Source organism: Euprymna scolopes, chromosome 32, assembly GCF_053919585.1.
Source record: "Euprymna scolopes isolate OS-2025 chromosome 32, ASM5391958v1, whole genome shotgun sequence".
NCBI classification, from domain to species: domain Eukaryota; kingdom Metazoa; phylum Mollusca; class Cephalopoda; order Sepiida; family Sepiolidae; genus Euprymna; species Euprymna scolopes.
In genome coordinates this window covers 14,891,967-14,917,779 of record NC_136513.1, presented here as the reverse complement: position 1 = coordinate 14,917,779, position 25,813 = coordinate 14,891,967, and positions in this window count along the sequence as shown.

Sequence of the window (25,813 nt, the reverse complement as noted above, 5' to 3'; positions counted from 1 at the left end):
ATCGGCCCTAGGGGGATGAAAAATGTTCTTTGTGGCTACGTTTATGACACACGTCGGGCTTGTGATTTCTGATGGGACAAAAACGATAACAGTGCAATTCACCGCCAGACCAGCATGCAGACGGTGGTATTTTATTCCAAAATATGGGTTTATAATTTAAGTTGACGTGTGACGTTCTGACGGTAGTGTGTGTCACTGTTGGACTAACATTGTGCCCTTTTTTTAAGTTAAACAACCTGTTACACTCAGGTCATAAACGGTTACGTGTTTATTTTTTCAAGCGTTACTAGCATTCAGGAACGTAATTTTGAATCGTTTGGTGGCTGTAGACCTGATATGAAAATTAAACATTAAACTTGGTCCTCAGTCAGTGTATGGAGATGAAAACTCTCGCACTCGCGATTCACACGTGCGGCATACGTGAGCAAATAATCAGAGTAATTTATTGAACGTTTGAAACAGTTATAAAGAATATTGAATAGAGATTGTTGTTCCCCAAAAATGTTCGTCGATATGCGGATAGTCTCAGTAAAACTCATATCAGAAGGTTGTTGGGTTCAAATAACATTTACGAACCTTTCGTTTTCTTTTTACCCACCTTTCGTATCAGCAAACAGTTTTTTTCCACTCGTCGTCCTTGCTACAAAACCCATGGTAAAATGCGTCCTTCCATCGTGAAAACCATTAGCTGAACGTGCAGTTTTGACGCCGTCATGGGAAAATTCTGTAATAAAGTTGGAATGATTGACACTAGATGAATTCCCGGTGTCTTGCAACTGACATTTTTGGATTAATGTCGTTATTTGATTCAGTTAGACTCTTTCAAACTGATCCTGTTGCTGCGCCAAAATTTGTTTGCGAACATCTGTGGAGATAGACATTTTTTTAAAAAGTGCTTTTGTTTATTTTATTTCCAGATGCTGGTCGCTAATTTGTTATATCGTGGCATGCATTAGCTCAATATAACAAAAAATATCTCACCGCAGGGAGTCCAGTCTTCGCGGTTGGTATGTAGCACCTATAAGGAAAGCACATTTAACTTACGGAAAATGCATTTCACTGATACATAACGATATACGTTTATTTAGAGACACGCGCACACGTAACTCTAATTCAAAACATGATAGATGAAAGTTAGAAGTCCAAATATTAAAATCAAGGAGTGGCATGATCTTCATCTCGCCATTTTCAAAGTCAAAGTTTAGGGCTAAAGGACAAAGGGGGGTAACTTTCCCCAAAGAAGCAACACGTTACTCCCTTTTGCATTATAAATTTGTCTGATCCCAACAATAGCATAAATAACTTCCACACTTCTATTTATTTTCAGTTTAGAGTGGAATCCATCACAATACTTTCACTTAAATACGTCAATTAGACTTGTATGAAATAAAATACTGAATATAATCATATTTTTTTATTTTAATGATGAGTAGATAATGCATTGTGCATCGATTAACGGTAGCTCCCGTTAATCTCGCTTATCCTTATTTTCCCTCTGTCTTCATTTTTAATGGATGATTTTTCTGACAAAGGGCCAAGAAAAGATATATTCTAGGTTAGCAGTATTTTATGTGAACAAGCGGCAAAGATCTGTTTTTATGCCTCTCTTTGTGGCCATATCACTAGTAATGGTGCCGGAGTTAAGCGTTTTATCTGTGCTGATGTCACCAACCTAATACTCAGGGATCCGTACATTGGATAAAATCTAAGGAGGTTGTCCTATCAGGTGCCAATTACTAGGGATGCTATATTGCTATATTGGCATGTTGTGAATGGATTCTGAAAACTTCTTATTAGGTTTTTAGATGCCCTATTAGTGGCTACTTGTTACGGTATCACCTTATCATTTGCTACAAAAACAGATATATATATATATATATATATATATATATATATATATATATATATATATATATATATATATATTTCTTCGTTTCGTTTTCCCCTTACTGTCCTTCTCTTCCCTTCTCTAAGCAAGTCTCTCGACCTATTCCACACATCAGAAAATTCAACGAACATTTTCCAGAAACAAAACACACGGTTAAACCGAATACAACGTAGACCCCCAATACCATGTCTCCGATTTCAACATCAAGGGTCAACGTTTCAACCTTTCAGAGGAGTAACCTCAATTTCAAGAGACACACCAAACTTAATATTTCTAAGCGAAACTGGAATAAGACCGACTATTTCCCTAAAAGAGTTTGGAATTAAAAGATACTCAAATTAACAACCAAATCTGACCCCCAAGATCGATATTGGCAAGGGATATGTGCCTACATTCAAGATGGTAGTCTATGTGGCAAGTACATCCCCAGAGAATATCCTAAATTATCCTATTTGTGCTTCCGGGTTGCACTGGCTTACACGGCTGCGTTTAGATTTGGGCACTATCGCCTCCACAACAGCGGAGTTACTATAATTAATAGGGTATCTTAGAAAATTAACCACATTATTTCTGCTCATCCTTAATCTAACATTCACATTATTAAATGGGTTACCCACTTGAACAAGACGGGTGATTAGTAGATATTCTGTTACGATTTTTCCATCGCTTATGTCCTCACTCATATTGTTCGCGAACCCAGCCGAGTTCCGGATACTGACGGACAGTATGCAAAGTCTCCCAGATCTTTTTCCTTTAAACTTGCCCTGAGCTATTTTCATCTTCCGTTCTGTCTCCACTGGGATCTTCCGAACACCTTGTTATATCAGTTAAGATAAAAACGAAATGTAATCGGAGCTCACACATACCTTTCTATCTACATTATATCGACACTCTATGGCTTATTTCAATAGCTCCCTATATTTATATTAGATCTACCTCTGCGTCTATGTTTAAACTCGTGTCCTCTATAGTATCAGACCTGCCAGAATGGTAAATTATAGGTATAAATTGTTTAATACCCTCGAACAATTCCAGCAAATACCTAACGTCCATCCGTGGTTTTCTCCAGAATTTACTGCTGCCATTGCGCGATATACTGAGACTATACCCCGTTTAAAGTTTTCCAGCCACCACCATAGAAAAGTAATGAAGAACGCTGGGAAGTTTTATGCTCAGTCCGTCAAGTCCAAAGTGCTTGACTACCGGCTTGATTCCAACCTGTTTTGAAAATTGCAAACATAATCCTGAACATAAGCGTGTGCACTATACAACCCATAATCAATTGACCTGTGGTAATCTCGTCAGCATCAAAGTCAAACTCTTTGCAAAGAATTTTGCAGCAAAGTCTACCTAATGCGACCAAGTCGCTTACCTCCCGTATAGTCATATCAGAAAACACGCTATACGACATACAAATATCCGTGCGTGATGTTGTCAAGCTAATCAAAAACCTTGATTCAAGTAAAGCGACTGGCCCAGGCGGCATTTCAATTATAGTGTTGAAAAAGCTTCAACCAGAAATAGCTACCCTAAGTACAAAGCTGTTTAAGCGTTCTAAAAGAGCATCATTTCCCAAATCTCATCAGTATTCCCCGTACTCAAGAATTTGGTGATTTGCAGCAGGTATATTTCAAAGGATTAGCGAATCTCTCTATAGAGGCTTCCTTTCTAGGGCAATTCTCTTTGACATAGCCAACCTTTACATAGGTTATGACATAAAGGTCTACTTCACAAGATTTCCAGCTATGGTATAGCTGGAAATGTCTATCCAATTATTACACTATTTCTCTTTGATATGTTCATAAGACTAGTGGTTGATAGACAGAAATTGGTAGTTCATAGTATTAATGTTCTAATCACTCGGGGGTACACCTATCTTCCTAATCAATATTAATGATCTTCAAAATAACATTCGTAGAACATTCGTAGACATTTATGCTGATGACACTACCATCTTAACGATCAAGTTCTCTTTGATTCTCTCTCCTCTGATCTTGAGCATGTGGTACAATAGGGAAAAAGGCGGATGGTTCCTATTAATGCATCTAAAACAAGGCTTCTACCTTTACGCCGTCAACGTTCCGATCCCCATCTAGCATTAATAGAAATGAATGTATCTTATCTTAGAGAGGTTTAATGATTTGACAAGCGTCTAGGCTTGACCATTACTCCTGATGTTAAATAAAACACGTGACTTGATCCGCTTTCAAGTTCGCCACAAAAATAGTGGGAAACTTCTATCGATAAATACATATCTAGCTGCTGATGTAATTCTGTTCCTATATAAGCCAGGTACGTCCAAGCATACAGTATTGTATCACATCAAACAGGAGCTGCTAGAACGACGTTATCCTGCATTGACAAAGTTTAAAATACACTTCCTAACTTAGTGGGGGTGCCCTATTTTCTTCCCTGCCACCTCTTTCTAACAGAAGAGACGGTGTGAGCATGTCTCGGTTTTATCGTTATTTTTAATGCAAGTGCTCGTCTGAGTTTCAATCTATAGTCTCCCCATCGCCAAATATTTACGAGGCACACTCATCTACCTGAAACACTATCAATAATTTCCCCCACTCTTTATATATGCCTAAACCTGCACATACAGTTCATGAAAACAATACCACTTTCTTAGAACTGCACACCTATGGAACTCTCTTCTGTTTACCTGCTTTCGAGCTGACTACAATATGATCGTCTTCCAACTTAAACAAATTCTTTATAAGCCGTTCTCTTAAATAAATCCAATTGACCAAATTTCCACTACTAAGGATTACTATGATATTGCCCCTTTGATTACTGTACACTCATTGACACTTTTCATCGAGCGGCTTCTGGGCCTTGATAAGTTGTGATTCCTTTGTAAAAATAAACACGGGTTTAGATCATATTAAATACGATGTGTGCTTTTCCATCTCTAATTTTTGGGTGCGTCATCCCGGCTCAAATTAAAATATTCGGCGGTTGATTTTTAGCATGGTTCTTTCTTTAGAATAATAGACGTGTTTGTCTCAATTAATGTCTCTTTTCGAGATCACTTATATTGCTATATGTGGATTCGAATAACAATGTTTTTTTAGAATATGTTGGAATGGGAGTGTGAAAATCTACAACGTTTAGTCAGGTGAATTTGCATCTATTTGCAACTATTTTTCTAATGATTGATTTACTGTTGAAAGCTATTTCATATGTAGCTTGGCTAATATGTCTGTATGCGTATTAGGGAAATTATGTATGATCCTTTACTTACACAAACTCCTCTTTTCCGTAAGTTATTTGTTCAATTATTAGATGTATAGTTTGGTTGCTATTTATGTGGTGGCTCGGTTTAGAGATATGAAAGTTTATTTTGTTTTATACTTGGTATTTTTATGGTATAGTTAATCGTGCTTGTTCATTTTTCTCGTTATGTATAAATATAAGTTCTCCCGGGGAAAAATAATTAGTTCTTTTTAATCTCCTGATTGTTCTGACTATTTTTTTAATTTTGTTTGGATTTTTATTTTGGAAAATATCAAATGAATCTTATGGAAATTTATGAACGACATTTACTTTTCATGAGCTCTTAATAAATGTTAACGCAAAGTAGATTTTCTGTTTCTTATACGGCTGCTCATATCATCTAAGTCTTTCCATACCCTCCTCAATAATTCGGATGCAATGGTTAAATGGGTTTCCAACGAATTTTATTAAAAATAACCTTTAATATATTGAAGAATTACTAATGCTAAAACAAGAGGTAATAGACGAACATATACATCGTTTAGCTTTATGTACACTCAAGAACAAATAAAAATAAAATGTGTTTATTATGCAATGGAAAACGTAAGAATAATGCATTTTGTTTCATGTTATATTTTCGTAATTATATAAAAGCCAAGAAATAATATTAAAAAAAACGCATGATAAAAAAAGAGTTGACCTGAAACTGCGAATACACAAGACCGCCAGCTACACAAAATACTTACAAAAAAGAAATAGTAAATTCTTAAACTATAAATATACTGAATAAACAATAGAAATAAAAAAAATAATTAATGAGTTAAAGATAAAATAAATACACGGATACTATAAAGTGAGTAGCTGAGGAGAATCTAATATTCCCTGGGCATAATCTTGTTCTACTATATAGTAGTTAAAAGTGAATGGGCCAATCGTTTTTCTGACCCTTGGTAATGTTAAAAAAATATTTTGAGGTTATATTGAAATGTGTTTTCTTTGTAGTCGAGGACTTTGCTCGGGTTTGTTCCCACAGCACTACACGGTTATCTATTTATCTCTCTTTCTATCTATCTATCCCTCTTTCCCTCTACTATCTATCTATTGTGGATATGTTCTCGTGTGTGTTTTCTATGTGTATGTTTCTGTGAATATGGAATAGAGAATGTGGAAACAGTTATTATATAGAGGCTTATTAGTGTATATGAAATTATAAATTTCTGAGTGAAGCATTACGTAAATAGGAAATAAAACATAGACATATTTAATAGATAAATATAGACATACATGAATTTACTTTTACATTTTTATTGATTTGTTTGCATCTGCAGTTTTGAATACTTACATACCTACATCTTCTTTCATGCATATTCTTTTATTATTATTTTGTCGTTCACATTATCGTATTTTGGCAGCTTTTTCCTATTTCTACACGCCTGAATTTTCCCTTCAGAATCTTACACAAGAAGTATCACGTTCATCTGTCCGCTGTAGATTAAACAACGTCACCAACTCTATTACTGCTATACCATTTCTCGGACATCTATTTTCTTTTTTCCATGCATACCGTATACATTCCATTTAACATTTCCTGGCATAATACATCAAGGACTGTATGTGGCATTTCTTATATGTGTCCCCAAGCTATTTTCTGCTGTTCTGATGATAATCATTAAGCCTAGGAATAGCTTATATATACAGAACTTATAAAACCTCTTTCTAAATGAAGCTATTCATTTAGTAATCCAAACTACTCCTTTATAAATTGCAGATAATGACGATAGGAGACTGACAAAAAGCGAAACTTGTCATACTAGTGCGTTAGAAGCAGATATGCGGCATTGGATTCATAAGCAACTATTTTGAATATTGTGTGAATATATAGAACAATAAATTCCTGAGAATAAAATGCCTGTCCTTTTAATGGTACATTTTTCTAGCTCTTAAACAATTTGTGTTAGAAAACAAGAGGCTCTAATTTTTTAAACGATCCTCGTCTGACACAGAACCCCCGGGACGTTCATGCACACCCATTGTTCATCGGTGCATATAAAATGACTGCCCCTGAATAACTGAGAATAAGAGGACGTGACAGGCAGCAAATATACTGTTTATTTTTGGAAGTTTAGGGTTCGTTAATCTGCCTTCATTATATTTTTAGAAAAAAACCTTCTTAATTGAAAGATCGTTTAGGAATGTTCTAAATCAATTTTAGTAAAGGAATAATTTACTCTGTTTTTCTTTTAGAGTTGGTCAAAAGAAAGATATGCATACTCACACGTAAGATGATTGTGGCAGCGGGCTTTTTTTTGACTGTTCAAAAAAGGAAATAAACAACCTGTCGTACTAGTACATAAGATGGAGAATAATATTAATGTGTACCACGGAAACATAAAATCAAGTCACGTGCAACGAGAATTGAGAATGAAGCATTGCAATTAAAACGATCATTTTGGCCATATTAATATTTGCTTTGTTTTCACCAAACATTACTTTCAATTGCTGACAGACGCCAAGGAGAAACAGTAAAAAGTTCTCTTACACTGCATGCTCAAAGAAATAATACATTCTTAATCACCTTGCATTCGGTTCAAGTCAGCTAATGATTATCATTACAATCGAACTATAACTGAATTGTGACCCATCTTCCCACCCGATGACATTTACATTCCAAATTACAACCTCCTATTTCATAAAACTAAAAGTTGCAGAACTACAAAAACAAAGTTGTACTCGAAAATTTATGCCTCTACATATTCAACACAATTCTCAATGTATTTTGCCATGGGAGAGAAAGTGGACATGTGTAATTGCATCCAAAAAATAAATTATCTCATATGCACGAGTAGGCTTGAGATGCAATTGCATGTGTTCGTTATTGTGTGGAACGTTATCGCAACAGTACATTCTCATGTTAACCAGCTCCGGATGATGCAAAAAAAAATCTTGCTCCCTGAGCAATGATCGGTTGATAAGGAAGGATGTCACAGCGAGAACTTCTAGAGAGGAGCTGAAATTGTTAATAGATTTCATTGTTAAATATCCAATAGTTGAATGTTGGTATGCTTCAAGTCTTCGGTAACATTACAAAAACGGAATTACAGACATATAAGTATGTGTCTTTACATCGGTCCAAAATTAACCTACAATGTTGTATGCGGCAAAATACCTGATGCTGACATTGATAAAAAATTGCATGAAGTGGTAATAAAAGTATGGCACATGTACCATGTAGAATAAAGGTTTGAATTACATTATGCATGTTAGCTGGGAAAACTATATTCCCGTCATTACTAATCAAAGCAGTTACAGGAACAGAGGAGTATCGGTTATTCAGTAAAATGTTAGCAGAAAATATTTATAAAGTAGCATTGCTACAAAAGCCAACCGAGGATATTGACGTGGATGATCGGTTGATTGTTTTCTACTGGCATTTGCCATGAAACACCTCCAAATGTAAAAATTTATAACGCAGTTAAGCCACTCAACTCTAAATTTGAATACATGAAAGCAAATATACTGATATAACAATTTTGATCTGCATATAAAGATAAATTATATGAATGCAAACATACATATCAATGAAATCGCACAACGTCAAGCCAGAAAATTCATGAGTAGCGATCAGGCTATATAAACAATTCTTCCATTCTCCATACAGAAACAAGTTCCGGCTATTGTTAACATAACAGTATGTCTATAAAAATGCGCAATATGTTTACTCCTTACTTCAAATATACAACAACCAGATCTGAATCTACCGTTCAACTGTTTTTACAATATTTAACGGCTTTTTAAACGGTATCTGTAATCGACGCATTAGCGAACACACTGCTGTTTTCGGAAATGCTTATGGATATGTGTAGAAACCATTTGAACGACGCAAACGAGAAAAACAACTATCAACATGGTATATTCAAAGAAACCACAAGAAGACTCTTATTTTTCATTCTGACCATGTATTTTCAACAACGGAAAAATAAGAATCTCGCTACACATGCCAGATTTATAATACCTGTAAGCTCTAAATTTATTGAAAGATGATGGGCACTAGCATGTATCAACTAATGTTGTGTATAACATACCATCTTCTAATCAATTCTATGCATTAATGCAATCATATAATTCATTTGTCTTCTTCATTTCCAACATTTATGGGAGAAATATGAATCACATAAAGTTGATGGTAATTCCCTTAATCCAATACCTAGTTAATGTACTAATAACTATATAGCTTATATACAAGGAATCCATAATAAGGCATTGCTAATTATTGAAAACATATGCTCAAACATTGCTAGCAAAGTTCTCAATAAATTGAGACTGATAATACAAAGCCGATCTCACTCTTCTTGTGTTGATGTAGACCTGCGTCATAAAAATGACAATACAGATGATTTTTGTGAATGCAATCAATTTAGTATAAGCTTAGACTACTACAATAAAACATTTACAATAAAACAATGTATTTTATCAATAATCAAATAAATTGGTTTTCAGACCCATCTAATGATTTTTTTTTTCAGTTTGGTACGCATCTAAAAGAGCTGCGATATTGCACCCAAGTATAAGACCTGCTAATACTTCTTTGTAATTTCCATAAAATATGCAATTTTCTGGAACCGTCACGGAGAAAATATCTAACACGGAAAAAAGAATTGTTGAAAAGCAGAGAAAAAATTGCTTAAAAGCATACCTATTCTTAAGGAGGAATGCCAAACTGAGCCAAGAAATCACTGGAACCGCTTTATTGGCTTTATTGACGGACATGTCAGACTATTTTCAAAATGCTACGGATTTTAAACAGCTATTATCGTTAATTTTTCAATATACACCAGCAGATGAAAAAAACCGTGCCTCAAATAATCTATTCTAGGCGAAATAAATATACAGTCGCATCTAAATGTAAAAATGTTTGCCCATCTGCAAAACAATCCATTAATATGAATGTTTTCATAACAATTGTTTAAAATTGAACACGAAGAGATGCCGTGTGATCTGGCAACATAATTTTCTCATAACTTTTGCTATTTACTGGAAAAGGCAGAATAATTGATTAAAATCTATTTACAGATATCAAAATTATATCTAAGAATACCAATCTGGCTTGTATGTGTGTGTATGTAAAATTGTTTCTATCACACCTCTCTGTCAATTTTCGGTCTACAAACTTGAAACATGATATAGAGGTTTAGGATCTGTGGAACAATTTCGATTGTTTTAGCCAGTAAAAATTCCCGTTAGAAAGTCAAAATCGAAAAATGAAAATTTGTCAGGCGTGAGTCGACTTTAATAGCCTAATTATGAACACATTTATACGCTAGTTACATTAAAATGTAATCATGTCATATTCTAGTGAATTCCGCTGAAGAGCTACATGTGTTGCTTTCAATTCTATCTGATGACAGACTAGCCTTATTCTTTTTTTTACTTTTGAAACAATTACTATATATTGGTCATATTATAACAATAAATACATAATTGTATCTATAATAATAAATACGGAATTTTGCATTAATTAAAATATGTTTATGCGTATTTTATGACCGGATACCACCGAAAAACATGGTAGTCATCTAATACGTATATGAAAACATCAAAAGTGCACATTCCTCTCAAGACAACCATCTTTGTTATCATAAATCTTCGTCACTGACATTGGATATAATGAAAGGTGACCAGAGAAATAAAATTATCATAATTTTCATCTGAAAAAAAACAACAAAAAAACAATTGTACACAGTTATGTCAAGCTTCAAAATATAGATGTGCTATTACTCACCAAAAAAACAACAAAAAATACTAGTGTATACAGAGTGCAGAATGTCACTCTGATATGCATTTTGTTAAATGGATTATCGAATGTAAAATTCGTTGCAGCTTGGGTGTAATTGAATGTGTAATTTAGTTCGGGCATTTCGTATGTTTCGTTAAACGTCATGGCTGACGATATTTCGATTAATGTCTGTTCGCAAGACCGTGTAGAAAAGAAAGATGTTCACATTTATCCAATGTATAAGTGAAATCAGGACGACTTGTGTAAAGTTGGCAGTCAACTTGATGAGTGGGATATAACTGCGCCGCGATATATCGTTTTTATTGTATGGTTTTCTTTGAGACTGAACGACGTCATATTGTATGTAAATGATCTTTTGTGCGTCTAATTAAATTGTCTCTTGGTAATTCTTTATCAGAGGAAGTGCCCTTTGTTGCCGATATAAGTGCAATGCACAGTTACCTCATCCAATAATTACAATTCAGCACCGTTGTTAATTACCTGCAGAAAAAGAAAAAATGAAAAGCATTTTAAAAATTAAACAAAATATTTTCCGGTATTTCTACTCGCAAAAACGGCGTCATCCAAGTTTTTGTTGTTTTGTTTATGAGTTTAAATGTGTTCTATTATTCGGAATACTGTTCATATATATAAGGTGATTATCAGAACGTTAATGCCAAAGTAACTTCTCGTCGTAAAGTGCATCTTTTGGACCTCGAGAATCATTAATTAAACTTAAATATATCTACGCACGTCAGACAGAAACACTTATTTTCCCAATGGAAATATGTTGTTAGTGTTCACCAACCATTACCGACTAGAAGTGTAAACTAATTACCAATTGTACTGTATACGTTATGTAAGGTTTACTTCTGTATCCACGCGATTGAAAGAATACACGTCAGAATATTCATAACTTCTATCCAGTCATGGTATGAAAGGCAGAAAGCTTTCCAGAATAAAATAATTATTCCGTTTGAAATTCTGTACAAAATCCCGAGTTCGATACCAATAATTTTGATATCAATAAGACTTATTGGAAGGACTCGAAAGTACGGATAATTCTATATTTTGGAGTGATCTATTAGTACATTTCGTTTGTTTAAAACATTGAACTATAATTGAAAAACATTACTTTATGAATCGTTCCTTGGGTTGATGGATAAGTTCGTATCATTTTTTTGTTACAAGTCGTTGCTTTCCAAAGAATGTATGATATTCATTCGATGGAGATTTTCCCGTCGAACAAAAATGTATAAATTATCTTTTAGACAAATAAATCCTGTTTATCACTATTTAGGCTTCGGAATAGAATATCCAAGTGATAAAGCGCAACATTTTAAACACTTGCTCTTATTATAAAGAGATAACAACGGCTGAAGCAACCCGGGACTTTTTCAAGTTATGCGTAAAAGGTGTCACATGCGAGTTTACATCGCGGGAATATGTTAGAAAGTTTTTTTGAAAATTAAGCTCTTGATATCGACGATACGCATCGCAGCTAAAACCATTCTGAACCTGAAGAATAGCACCTCACACACTTTTAGAAGAAGACGGTCACGAATCAAGTCATGCATAAGCCGATAAAACAAAGGGTGATAACAAAATCAACACGCAATTATCTCTATTTCGTGGGATTTGCTGAGAAATTAAGAATGTGTTTGCCTGCTGAGGTTAAATAAAGAACTAAATATCACCTTCAAATTGCTTTTAAATCTCTCATTCGTTATGAAGACACGCATTGTCATAAAAGCTCTTTTGGAGTGTGTTGGAACGTAAGATAAGTAACAGTCCCCATACCTAAACATCAAGTAAAACCAAACAAAAGGGAGTTGCCCCAAGATATACATCCGAAAGTCTATTCTGATCTTTATTCAATGATCTGCATTTGTTAAGAACTGTGAGGGCATGATACACTGGAAATTTATCGAAATAGCTTCCATAATCAAGGTTATTTACATCTCTCAGCTTAATCACGTGAAATATATTAATTTAGTGAACAGCCCCCAGTGAAAACTATATGCCTTATTAGGAACGCTAGCCAGTAATCAAAATACACTCCAAGAACTCAAAAGGTAGGTCCTCCCCCATCCATTATATTCTGTGAAGTGTGTGCACACGGATTAATATATTTTACGCTTCCTATCGAACTATATAAATAGACAATATAGAGGACGATAAAAACTGGTGTTACAATTTCTTCAATACCAGACCGGCCGAGTTGTTGGCAAAACTGTTACAGAGAAAAGAGGGCGCCCCCTTTTCCTGTAAATAAGAAACCATTAGATGAGAGTAATATGAGATCAGGATGAGCCGAGACTCGAACCTTGTAAGCAAGATTTAGAATAGATTCAGAAACTGGAATGTTAGAATATAGCTATTGTTTTGGAAATAGCTAGATATTGTTTGTATTGCAAAAGGAATTTAATTGTCCGTTGTTATGAACACTGAATTATATAGATTAATTGAGAATACTTTGTTGTCGAATGGGTGTTTGGACAACGTGTGCTGAGCCACATGAGTTAGTCAAGTTTTGGAACCACACATTTGACGTAATAGCAATAATAGTAGCTAGTATAAGCAGATTAGAAGAGTCGAGCAGTCGGTCAGTCAAGTTCGAACAGTCAGCAAAATCGCTCCAAAAGAGCTGCCATAGTCAGAGGAGGCAACCCTCAGAATCGAAGGAGTAGAATTTTAACCATGTAGAACCAATGTGGATTCCTGACGTCATCATCATTTTGACCTGTCAAATAAAATAAAGAACATCATCGATTTTTGTAACTGTTGTCTTCGTGTTGCCATTTAAAAATTGAATGTAATGTATGAATAATATACATATGGACTTTATGTAACCCTTACAAGAAAGGTATCTCTCTTCCCCTTTTCTGTGTTATAAGAACTGTACATCACCCTCTCTCCTTTCTATATGAGTTAAGAAAGAAGCATAACAGAACTATATAGATGTCTCCTTCCCCCTCATTATTGCATCAGAGAACAGGCTATGTGAAATACAAATATCGGTATGTGATGTTGCCAAGCTAATCGAAATCCTTGATTCCAGTAAAGCAAATGTCCATGATAGTGCTGAAAAAAGTTCAACTAGAAGCAGCTGAAATACTTACGAAGCTGTTTAAGCGTTGTTTTAGAATTGCTTCTCTACACAATGAAAAACCTCATCAGTATGCCCTGTTCTAGTGATCGGCTATTTCCATCTCAGAACAGACAAATAAGTTTCCTGCACGTCATAAGAATCTGGAATCTGTGTTAAACAGTGAAGTCAGCCAAAACAACCTTCTTATTGCATGAAATATAGTTTCTGTTCTGTTAGATTTGCAGCAGATGTATTAACCCTTATAAATCATACAGTTTAGCGAATTTCTTGACGAAGATTTGCTTTCTAGTCCAATTGCTCTTTGCATTTGAAAGGCTTTTGATAGGGTATGGCAAAAATGTTTACGTCCAGCTACCATATAACGGGAATGCCTTCTAAGTTATAAAATAATCTATCTCTGATAGGTTCATATGAATAGTGGTTGATAAGCAGAAATTAGAATTTCATAGTATTAATGCTGGAGTTCCTCAGGTGGCCATTCTGGGCCCAAAGCCCTCCTTGGTCTATATTAATGATCTTCCAAATAACATCCTAAGATCATCCGTAGAATTTATGACAACACATCTAAGACTGAAAAGGATCAATATCTCTCTGATTCTGGTCACGATTATTTTGATCACGTGGTAGAAAGGTGAAAGAGGCGGCAAGTTAGTTTTCATGAGCTTAAAACCAAATCCTACTTTAACATCATCAACGCTCTGACCAAAATCTGGCATCAGTTGAAATGAATAGCTCACGCGTTGGGGAGGCACCATGTTTTGTAAGCTTCTATGCTTGACGTTTACTTCTTAAATGTGACACTTACGTAAAATCAGTTACCAGTATCAGTGGAAAAATGGTGGGATCCTTCTGGCAGTAGATATCTCCATTTTGATTCAATTCCCGGCCTATATAAGAGCCAGGTCCGCTAGAATGACCTTAACATTCTGTTTTCTTTCCGGAACACACATTCTCCCATCCAAAGGGCTTTCTGGGTCCGGAGCACAATACTTACACGCTAATTATTCTCCCCTTTATCGTTTTCATTGACAGCGCAAATATTCCTTGGATCTCCTCATCGAAGAAATCGCTATTATTTCATTCGTCTTTGTCGGTTTTTTTTATCCTTTCGGCGCAACTTATTCTCACCACAGAAATTGACAGGTATTTTACTCTTCAACTCCAGACTTTTCCGGTTATTTCATTAAGTGCTTTCTAACATTACATTATTATATTAGTTGATTATGCTATATGTTATCAGCACGCTTGAAACATCGTTTACGCTTAGTATAGCATGTCATCTTCATCTACTACACCCGCTACGTGAACATTTTTGCATATAAATTATCTTTAAGTTCAGGAACAGTTGCTCATTTTGGTTCAAATTATTAAAAACCACAAACAAACAAAAAATATAATTGCCTCATCGTATCTTTCTCTCTATATACACACACACACACACATATATATATATATATATATATATATATATATATATATATTTGATAATTTCTTGTGATTGAAACCTAACGGCCGATTGTTGATATCTAAAAAGTAAAAATGTGCGTGCTATAATATTTAAATCGGTAACTGTTATCAGACTGGTTGGTAACACCTTCAAAGTAGTATTGTGGTGCTTGTATACAAAAACATTGCGTCTTATATTTTCCTGGAAAACTAACGCGTGTCTGGAATTCATATAAAAATACATTCTTCAATTAAAATCTTACTATCATGGCTTGCTACAATATATGCACGTGCTTTATGGTTATAGGTGATAATTATTCAATAAATAGCGACTAATATCCAGAAATATAATCTGCCCATCTTAAGTCAATAGCATTTAGAAACTTAATGCTTCTCACAAGAAAAGTTTAAGGGCTTAAATTATATGAAATGCAAATATAGAAAAAAACTGGCTTAATGAAATATAGATATGAAATAAAAACTGAAATAATTGAATAAAAACGTAAATAGTGATGAAAATTAGGTAAGACAAATACGGGAAAACAGAATGGGTAGTATTAGTACAACGCTATTTGTTACCATGAAATAATGGGAAACACTAAAGAAAATACAATAATAAAACAAACACCTTAGAACAGAGATGAAAGCGAAAGTAAGGAGAAATGGATATGAAAAAGGAACAGCAAACAAGGGTTGCGGATATGCATACATAAACACATGGAAAATATTTAAAAAATAAGAAAATATTAAATAATATTGATATTATGGAAAATGGGATTAGAAGAATGTTAAAAATGTAAAAAAAATGAGTCAAAAGCAAATGTTAAAACAATATAATATAAGGTATCAAAAATGTACAAAGGGTTTTGGATATAAATAGAGTATTTATTTTCGATGATAAAACACTGTGATTAAAACATGCAAAAATTTAAACGTTTTTTTTTAAATAATAAATGTATTTTAAATATCGTCAGTTTCAGCTTGGCATATTTGTGCTCCTTTATATTCATTACACATGACATCATACACAATTTCTAGATTGCGATTTGATTCCGTTATTTCGTTTCTGATGGTTTCATTCAATCCTTGCAGAGTTCATAAACATAGACCGTTTCAATATGTTGCCAATTGTGTACATGATGATGCCGTCGATAAACTGTTTGAGTCAAAACAATTGACCCCTGATTTTGGTAAAACAATTTTACTAGTTGCGTAAGGAGTTCAATGCTATACATATATATATATATATATATATATATATATATATATATATATATATATATATATATATATATATGGCGATTTCACCCACACTAGGATTTCTCAGGCTTATGCGAGAATTTTGCGGTTGTCTCGCGTTTTTATATATGCACCTTCTATTGAGTGTTTAGTAAGCCAGTAAACTTTCTAATATCCATCGCACACTTTCTAATCAGCCAATCAGCATCACTTACTGGGCAAAGTGCAAGTTGACCTCCGGTTGACCCGTTACTTTGTGTGTGCTATTTAGCGTAGATATCTCGTGTCTTGACCCATTTAAAATCTAGGTTAAATGTCTTTGTATGTCAGTACATATATATATATATATATATATACATATATATATATTATAAAAAAGTGAACCATCGCGTAAATTCAATCAATTAAAAAATGGAAACCGGGATGAGGAAAAGAAATATATATATATATATATATATATATATATGTATATATATAATGGGGCAAATTATATGTACAATTCAATAAAAATAAATAAGTCGATTAAAAAACGATCGTTAAAATACACCCAAAGCACTTTTCGTTCAGACAAACATTTTCAAGGGTCATAAGTCTGAAAATTATTATTTTTTAGAATATTTCGTAGTGGTATGGAATAAGAGCGGAGAGGAGGTTAAGAAAACAAAACCTGACTACAGAACGTCTTCAGGTCAGAATCGCCCAACATGTTCCCCGTTTCATCCGATATCATCAACCTACTACCAGAAAATCTCAACTGATAGAATCTTCCATCGGCCAACATTTGGTCGATAAAAAGAAGCGCGGTCTTGTTTTCTCTCCGGAGTGTTTTTCTGTTTTGTACCGAGGACGCACAAAGTTCCACCTGTCCGTCCTCGAAGCACTTGCCATCATTGCTAAACCCCCTACTTTGTGCAAGCAGAGAAACCTCCGGCTTCAGTTAGAATTATTTGGTTAGTCAGGGTTTTTTTTCTTAACCTCCTCTCCGCTCTTATTCCATATCACTACCACATATTCTAAAAAATAATAATTTTCAGACTTATGACCCTTTCTTTACCTCACCCCGGTTTCCATTTTTTAGTTGATTGAATGTACGCGATGGTTCACTTTTTTATAATTATTCTAAAATTTTGCCAATCGAATAAAATAATATATATATATATGTGTGTGTGTGTGTGTGTGATGGTGTATGTATATACATGTTTATGTATTTATTATTATAAACATTGTATAAACACAGCTATAGCGAAGAAATACTGGGAATTGAAGGTAAGCGGAAGTTCGACGGTAGTCGAATTGACAACAGTAAGACAAACCCAACACATGTAGAGACCTAGGCGATCCATGTAGATTATGCCTTCATGAAACATTTGCTATCCTATACCTTAAAGAACCACATCATGTACTAAACTGTAGGAGAGAAATCGCAAATAACTGTGTTCACAACATAAAACAAACTCTATGGTTTAAGATACAAATAATTTTAAAACTAACATAAATAATAGAAAATAAACAAATAAAAACATACATATACATAAAATATTCCATATATATATATACATATATATATATATATATATATATATATATATATATATATATATATATGATTTGAGAGATTGTATATAATAAATTCCACAGCCAAACAACATCGCAAAATTATTTTCAGAATGTGAGAGATTGTATATAATAAATTCCACAGCCAACCAATATCGCAAAATGAGGGCGAAACTCGAGTCTTGGACTTCCGGTTCTTTGACTGTCATGGCTCTTGTGGGCTTCGATGTTGTTTGACTGTGGAATTTATTATATATATATATATATATGTATACATATATACACACACACACACACACATATATATATATATATATATATATATATATATATATATATATATATATATATAAGGATGAGTTTGATGACCAGGATATAGAAGCCCAGGATCAAATTCAGAAAATGCATCAAATTCATAAAGCATGGATTGACGACCAAAACTCTACTGAAAAAAGATTGGCATACAAAACCTGCAAAGGGAAAGGGCAGAGGACACTACGACAGATGAAAGAGAAATGGTGGACCGCACACGCAGAAGCTGTTCAGTCAGCATTCAACAGAAAGGACACAAAAGCCTTTTATGAAGGTATAAGGAAGGTTTTCGGCCGTAAGAATCAGGAGTTTCGCCAATTTGAGCTGAAGACGGGGCATTACTGACAGACAAGGACGGTATCTTGAGACGCTGGAAGGAACATTTTGAAACAGTGTTAAATTCTTCTTCGGTAACAGACGATGAGATCATAAACTCAATTGAGCAGGTCCCCGAGAGATCAGAACTATCCGTGTTACCAACTCTCCCAGAAGTCCTTGCAGCAGTGGAACACACATCATTGGGTAAAGCACCAGGAAATGACGGTATACCACCGGAAGTCTACAGATATGGTGGCCATAACCTGGCCAGAAGGCTACATGCACTTTTCCTGTCCATTTGGACATCTTGAAAAGTCCCACAGTACTTTAAAAATGCATCAATTCACCATCTTTATAAAAATAAAGGCTTGAGGAATTCCTGTTAGAATCATCGTGGCATATCTCTGCTCTCAATTGCTGGAAAAATCATGGCCAGACTAATAATCAACAGATTAATCAGATATCTTGTAGATGAGATATATCCCGAATCGCAGTGTGATTTCCGCTCTCTCCGGGGTACAATAGATATGATCTTTTCTCTGCGACAGGTCTCTGAGAAAGTTCGAGAAAAGAACCAAGAGCTATACATAGTGTTCATTGATCTTACTAAAGCCTTTGACACTGTCAACCGAACTGCCCTATGGAAAATCCTTAAGAAAATTGGTATACCTGACAATATGGTAAAAGTAATAACATCCTTCCATGATGGCATGAAGGTTTCAGTGATGTCCAATGGGGACTCTTCTGAGCCTTTCAATGTGACCAATGGAACAAAACAAGGTTGTGTAATGGCTCCAGTACTATTCGCGCTTTACTTCTCTGTTATGCTGAAATATGCATTTGCAGATGTTGACACTGGCGTTTATTTCCAATTACGTACAGATGGTGGGATTTTTAATCAACAACGCTTCAAAGCGAAAACACTTCTCCGAAGAACCATTATAAGAGATTTTCTGTTTGCAGATGATGCTGCCCTTGTCGCGACTTTTCGGGAGGAGGCTCAACATCTTGTAAATCGGTTTTCTACTGTATGTACAGCCTTTGGCTTGACAATCAGTATAAGAAAACGGAATCATCTAACAGCCACCATCTACACCGAAACAAGTAGAGGGTGTTAAACAGAAACAAACCGTGCACAATTTTCCTCAGATGTCGATTCAGGTAGATGGGAAAAACCTGAAGTATGTTAACAAGTTTACATACTTGGGAAGTGTGGTTGATTCAAGTGCATCTCTTGACCATGAGGTTATCAACAGTATCTCCCGAGCAAGCAGCGCCTTTGGCAAGCTGCACACAAGATTATGGAATGTTCGGGGTTTAAGCCTAAAGACAAAAATTCATGTATATAATGCTGTGGTAATGTCCACACTTTTGTATGCCTCGGAGACGTGGACCCCGTACCGAAAACAAATTTCGCAACTTGACATCTTCCATAAGATATGTCTACGTGCCATTTTCGGTTTTACTTTGAAAGACAAAATATCAAATGCGAAATTATTCACACTTTGTAAAATCAGCAACATCGAAAGCTTCTTAATCCAGTCGCAGCTTCCATGGGCGGGTCATGTGATGCGAATGGATGATGATAGGATACCGAAGCAACTCCTGTATGGCCAATTAGAGAGAGGCCGTCGAAACGTGGGACGACCATGGTTGCGTTACAAAGACAAAATAAAGTCTAATTTACAGCTTCTAAATGTTGAATACAACAACATTGAGCTAACTGCAAAAGACAGAAAGGAGCGGATAGAAATGTGTGACAGAAAAATCAAGGCGTTTGGCATCGAAAAACTAAAAGAAGCGAGAGTCAAGTCAAAAAATAATACTGAGCAGTGTGGAGCTAAATTCTCGCATTTATATGTCTGTCACCACTGCGGACGCAATTGCAAGTCTCTAGCAGGACTAAAGTACCACATACGTCAAAGTGATTGTCGACACCCTGAGTTCTAGACCTTCAGGCTAATTGTCGGAGTCTCAAACGTCGAAAATCGACGGAGAGTCCATCATATGTGGGTGATAGTGTATGTATATACCTGTTCATTTATTTATTTATTTATTATTATAAACATCATATAAACCCAACTATAGCGAAGAAATACTGGTAACTGAAGGTAAGCGGAAGTTCGCCGGTAGTCGAATTGACAATTGTAAGACAAGCAAACACATGTAGAGAGACCTAGACGATCAATGTAGATTATTCCTTCATGAAACATTTGCTATCCTATACTTTAAAGAACCACATCATGTACTAAACTGTAGGAAAGAAATCGCAAATAACTGTGTTCACAGCATAAAACTAACTCTAGGATTAAGATACAAATAATTTAAAAACTAACAATAATAATAGAACATAAACAAATAAAAACATGCATATACATAAAATATTCCAGATATATATGTATATATATACATATATATATATATATATATATATATATATATATATATATATATAAACTAACGCATACGAACAATTAACCTAGATTTAAAACAGGCCAAGACAATATAATATATCTACGCTAAATAGCAAATAAAAAGGAACGGGTCAACCGAAGTCACCTGGACCCTTTTCCTGTAAGTGCTTGCTCATTGGCTGATTAGGAATCGTGCGGTGGATACTAGAAAGTTTATTGGATTAGTAAAACCCAATAGAAGGTGCGTATATAAAAACGCGATGCAACCACAAAGTTCTCGCATAAGCGTGGATTTAACGCGAAATGTTCTTTGTAGCTTAATCGGCATATATATTTTATAACTTACTTACTAGCTCTGCGTACGTATTGAGCAATGTTGCAGTAAATACTTTAAGTCTACGCATAAATTTATACTTTTGTATAATTCTTTATGTGAGTAAATAAAGTACATTTATACACACACACGCACACACACATGTATATATATATTTTCAAAATATTATTTGTAAAGCATATGAAATAGAAACACATTTATTAATGGCAAAATGACATATGTATTACTCTGTTGTGACATTTTGAACACCCTGTATTATATAATATGAAATGATACGGGTTGCAGTGAAGTATTCAGGGTTCCGAAAAGGGAAGAGTGTGTTACGTGGTTACGTATCTAATTTAGTAAAACATGTGTGGGCATCAGATATTAGTATAATATTCGTATATGAAGAAAGTATTTGTAAAGTATTGCGTAATTCTTAAAATACTAGTGTAATCATGTTAATAGATGTGAAAGTAGATCCATGTAAGAATACTAAGAATGTGAAGAATGTTTGACAAAATTTGTAGCTTAAAATCCTGTCAAGGTAAACTTGTATATTTACTCTTTATCTTTTCTCTGATGTACTTAGCTTAAAAGTTTTCTTATTAAAGTTTACCCTTACTTTTGATTATTGGTTTGCCTTCAATAATTACATTTATATGACATGTACTCCTCTTTTTTATATCAATATATATATATATATATATATATATATATAAAATATATTTTAGTCATCGACATACAGACCTGTTTCGTTGTTTCACAACTCATCAATGCCGCTAGACTAACACCTCTCCCAAGCCGAGGATCGAACCTAGAACCGTCGTGATGACAGTCGGCAGTCCTACCCCCTGACTACGGAATCGGTGACCGAAATTAAACTGTCCGAATGCGTATTTAAATAAACATCCGTCCGCCACTCGTAGAGGGCTCAAACGTTTTGTTTGTAAACAAATTGCGAGCTTCGCATTATTTCAGCTAAATTAAGTAGCGAGTAAGATAATTTACGAGAGTGCTCTACCGAAGAGGGGAGCTTTATAAAATATATTTTAGTCATCGACATACAGACCTGTTTCGTTGTTTCACAACTCATCAGTGCCGCTAGACTAACACCTCTCCCAAGCCGAGGATCGAACCTAGAACCGTCGTGATGACAGTCGGCAGTCCTACCCCCTGACTACGGAATCGGTGACCGAAATTAAACTGTCCGAATGCGTATTTAAATAAACATCCGTCCGCCACTCGTAGAGGGCTCAAACGTTTTGTTTGTAAACAAATTGCGAGCTTCGCATTATTTCAGCTAAATTAAGTAGCGAGTAAGATAATTTACGAGAGTGCTCTACCGAAGAGGGGAGCTTTATAAAATATATTTTAGTCATCGACATACAGACCTGTTTCGTTGTTTCACAACTCATCAGTGCCGCTAGACTAACACCTCTCCCAAGCCGAGGATCGAACCTAGAACCGTCGTGATGACAGTCGGCAGTCCTACCCCCTGACTACGGAATCGGTGACCGAAATTAAACTGTCCGAATGCGTATTTAAATAAACATCCGTCCGCCACTCGTAGAGGGCTCAAACGTTTTGTTTGTAAACAAATTGCGAGCTTCGCATTATTTCAGCTAAATTAAGTAGCGAGTAAGATAATTTACGAGAGTGCTCTACCGAAGAGGGGAGCTTTATAAAATATATTTTAGTCATCGACATACAGACCTGTTTCGTTGTTTCACAACTCATCAGTGCCGCTAGACTAACACCTCTCCCAAGCCGAGGATCGAACCTAGAACCGTCGTGATGACAGTCGGCAGTCCTACCCCCTGACTACGGAATCGGTGACCGAAATTAAACTGTCCGAATGCGTATTAAAATAAACATCCGTCCGCCACTCGTAGAGGGCTCAAACGTTTTGTTTGTAAACAAATTGCGAGCTTCGCATTATTTCAGCTAAATTAAGTAGCGAGTAAGATAATTTACGAGAGTGCTCTACCGAAGAGGGGAGCTTTATAAAATATATTTTAGTCATCGACATACAGACCTGTTTCGTTGTTTCACAACTCATCAGTGCCGCTAGACTATATATATATATATATATATATATATATATATATATATATATATATATATATATACATATATATATATATATATATATCAGTGCCGCTAGACTATATATATATATATATATATATATATATATATATATATATATAATGGATTTAAATAAAGTACTGAATATAAATATATGTATATATATATATATATCTTTTATGCCAATATATATATATATATAAATGATTTAAATAACGTACTATATATATATATAATAGTATATATATATATATATATATATATATATATATATATATATATATTAGTATATATATATATATATAATATTGTGTGAAACGTAACGTAAACTGATTTAGAAAAATAAAAATGAAAGAATCTGAGACATGTGCATTCGAGTGTGATTTTTTTCTAAAGAGCTCACTTCTTGTAAATAAAAGAAGCATACTCAGGTTGACATCACAAACAAATATAAAGAAAGTGAATTAATACGATAACTATTAGACCAGCTTGTCACGATCTATATATAATTTTTCTAGACCATACTTTTTCACACTTTGGAAAGCTGCCATATGAATTATTCGCATGTGCACAGCCTGAAACAGTTGAAAGACAGCTAAACATCCAAATATCCCGAGTAACAATTTTCGACTTTTTACTTCTTAACAACCCATCTTCTGTTATATTATATTTATATTTATATATATATATATATATATATATATTTATACATATATATATATGCATATATATATAAAAACACACACATATATATGTATAAATATATGTATATATATATCTATATCTATCTATCGATCTATATATATAAGCATATATATATATATATATATATATATATATATATATATATATATATATATATATATAATTATGGGCATCTGTGGGACTTCCAGAGTGGCTCGGGCCGGCACAAAATATGCATGTAGCCCGAAAGATTACTTCGAAAGGAGTAGAGTTTCATGTGTCTTCTATCAATAAAAGTGTCAATACGAAAAAAGCCCGGAAAGGTTTAATAAGTTTCGAGAGTTCACCAGGATATTCTGAAGACGAGAACATTTTTTAGAATTGTTAATGAACTTTGATCAAATTATTACAATATGGACGAAGGCACTGGTACCCGAATAAAGGATCTGAAGTAATGGCAAATAGCTGGATTTCTGTGGTGACCTTTATCTTGATTTTCCTGCTAGACATCATAAAATAAAACGAATGTTTCAAGTTAGAAAATAACCGATATTTATATTGAGTTCTATGACATTTGGCAAAGTTATGTGATGGCCACAAACTAACATACGAACATGTATTAATTTTTTAGCTGAATGACAAATTCGACTGAAAAATGATATTTTGCTTATGTTTATTCAATGGAAATATGTTATTTTTTCATCGTCTTTATAATATTAGTGTCTTAATTTAATCACTAATTGATTTTAATCAATACGCCAGCAATAATAAGAATGTTTTGGTTTAAATCTATATTTGTTTTATTCCGTACGAAGTCAATTTGTTTTTTTTTTCACCATGGTTTAGACCTTAGGACCGATTAAAAATTAAACATTGTGGATTTCGCCTTCATCAGTAAAGAGACATACTAACACATTTAAATTGTTTTTTTTTTTTTTTTACTGTTCTGATACATATTTTCCCAAATTTAAGATACGCCTCAAGAATAAGATATATGTTATATGAACCTACATGTAGTCATTTCTTCAATACGGGTGCTAGACGCGAACCAAAGACGCAGAACAGCTACTAGAAGCAGCGGAGATGGGGTTTATCAGGATAATCATAAAAGTCTAATAAAAAAAAATAAATTAATGCAAAAGATAAAATAACTCCCTACTCCATAACATCATAGAAAGACAACCACATTTTCGGCCAGATAACCAGGGATGATAGACTAGGAAAAACTGCTATAGATTTGCAAAATATGCAAAAACAGGTGTAGAGGAAGGCAACGCACAAAATCACAGTTTAAACAAATTGCCAACGAATAAAAACGGCGCAAACAAACAGCTCATAGGAATAACTAATAACAGAAAATAATGGAGAGAAATGTTTGTCGATGTCTGCAGTACCAAACTGGACACCGAAAGAAAGAAAAAAATACATTCATATCATTTTTCTAATT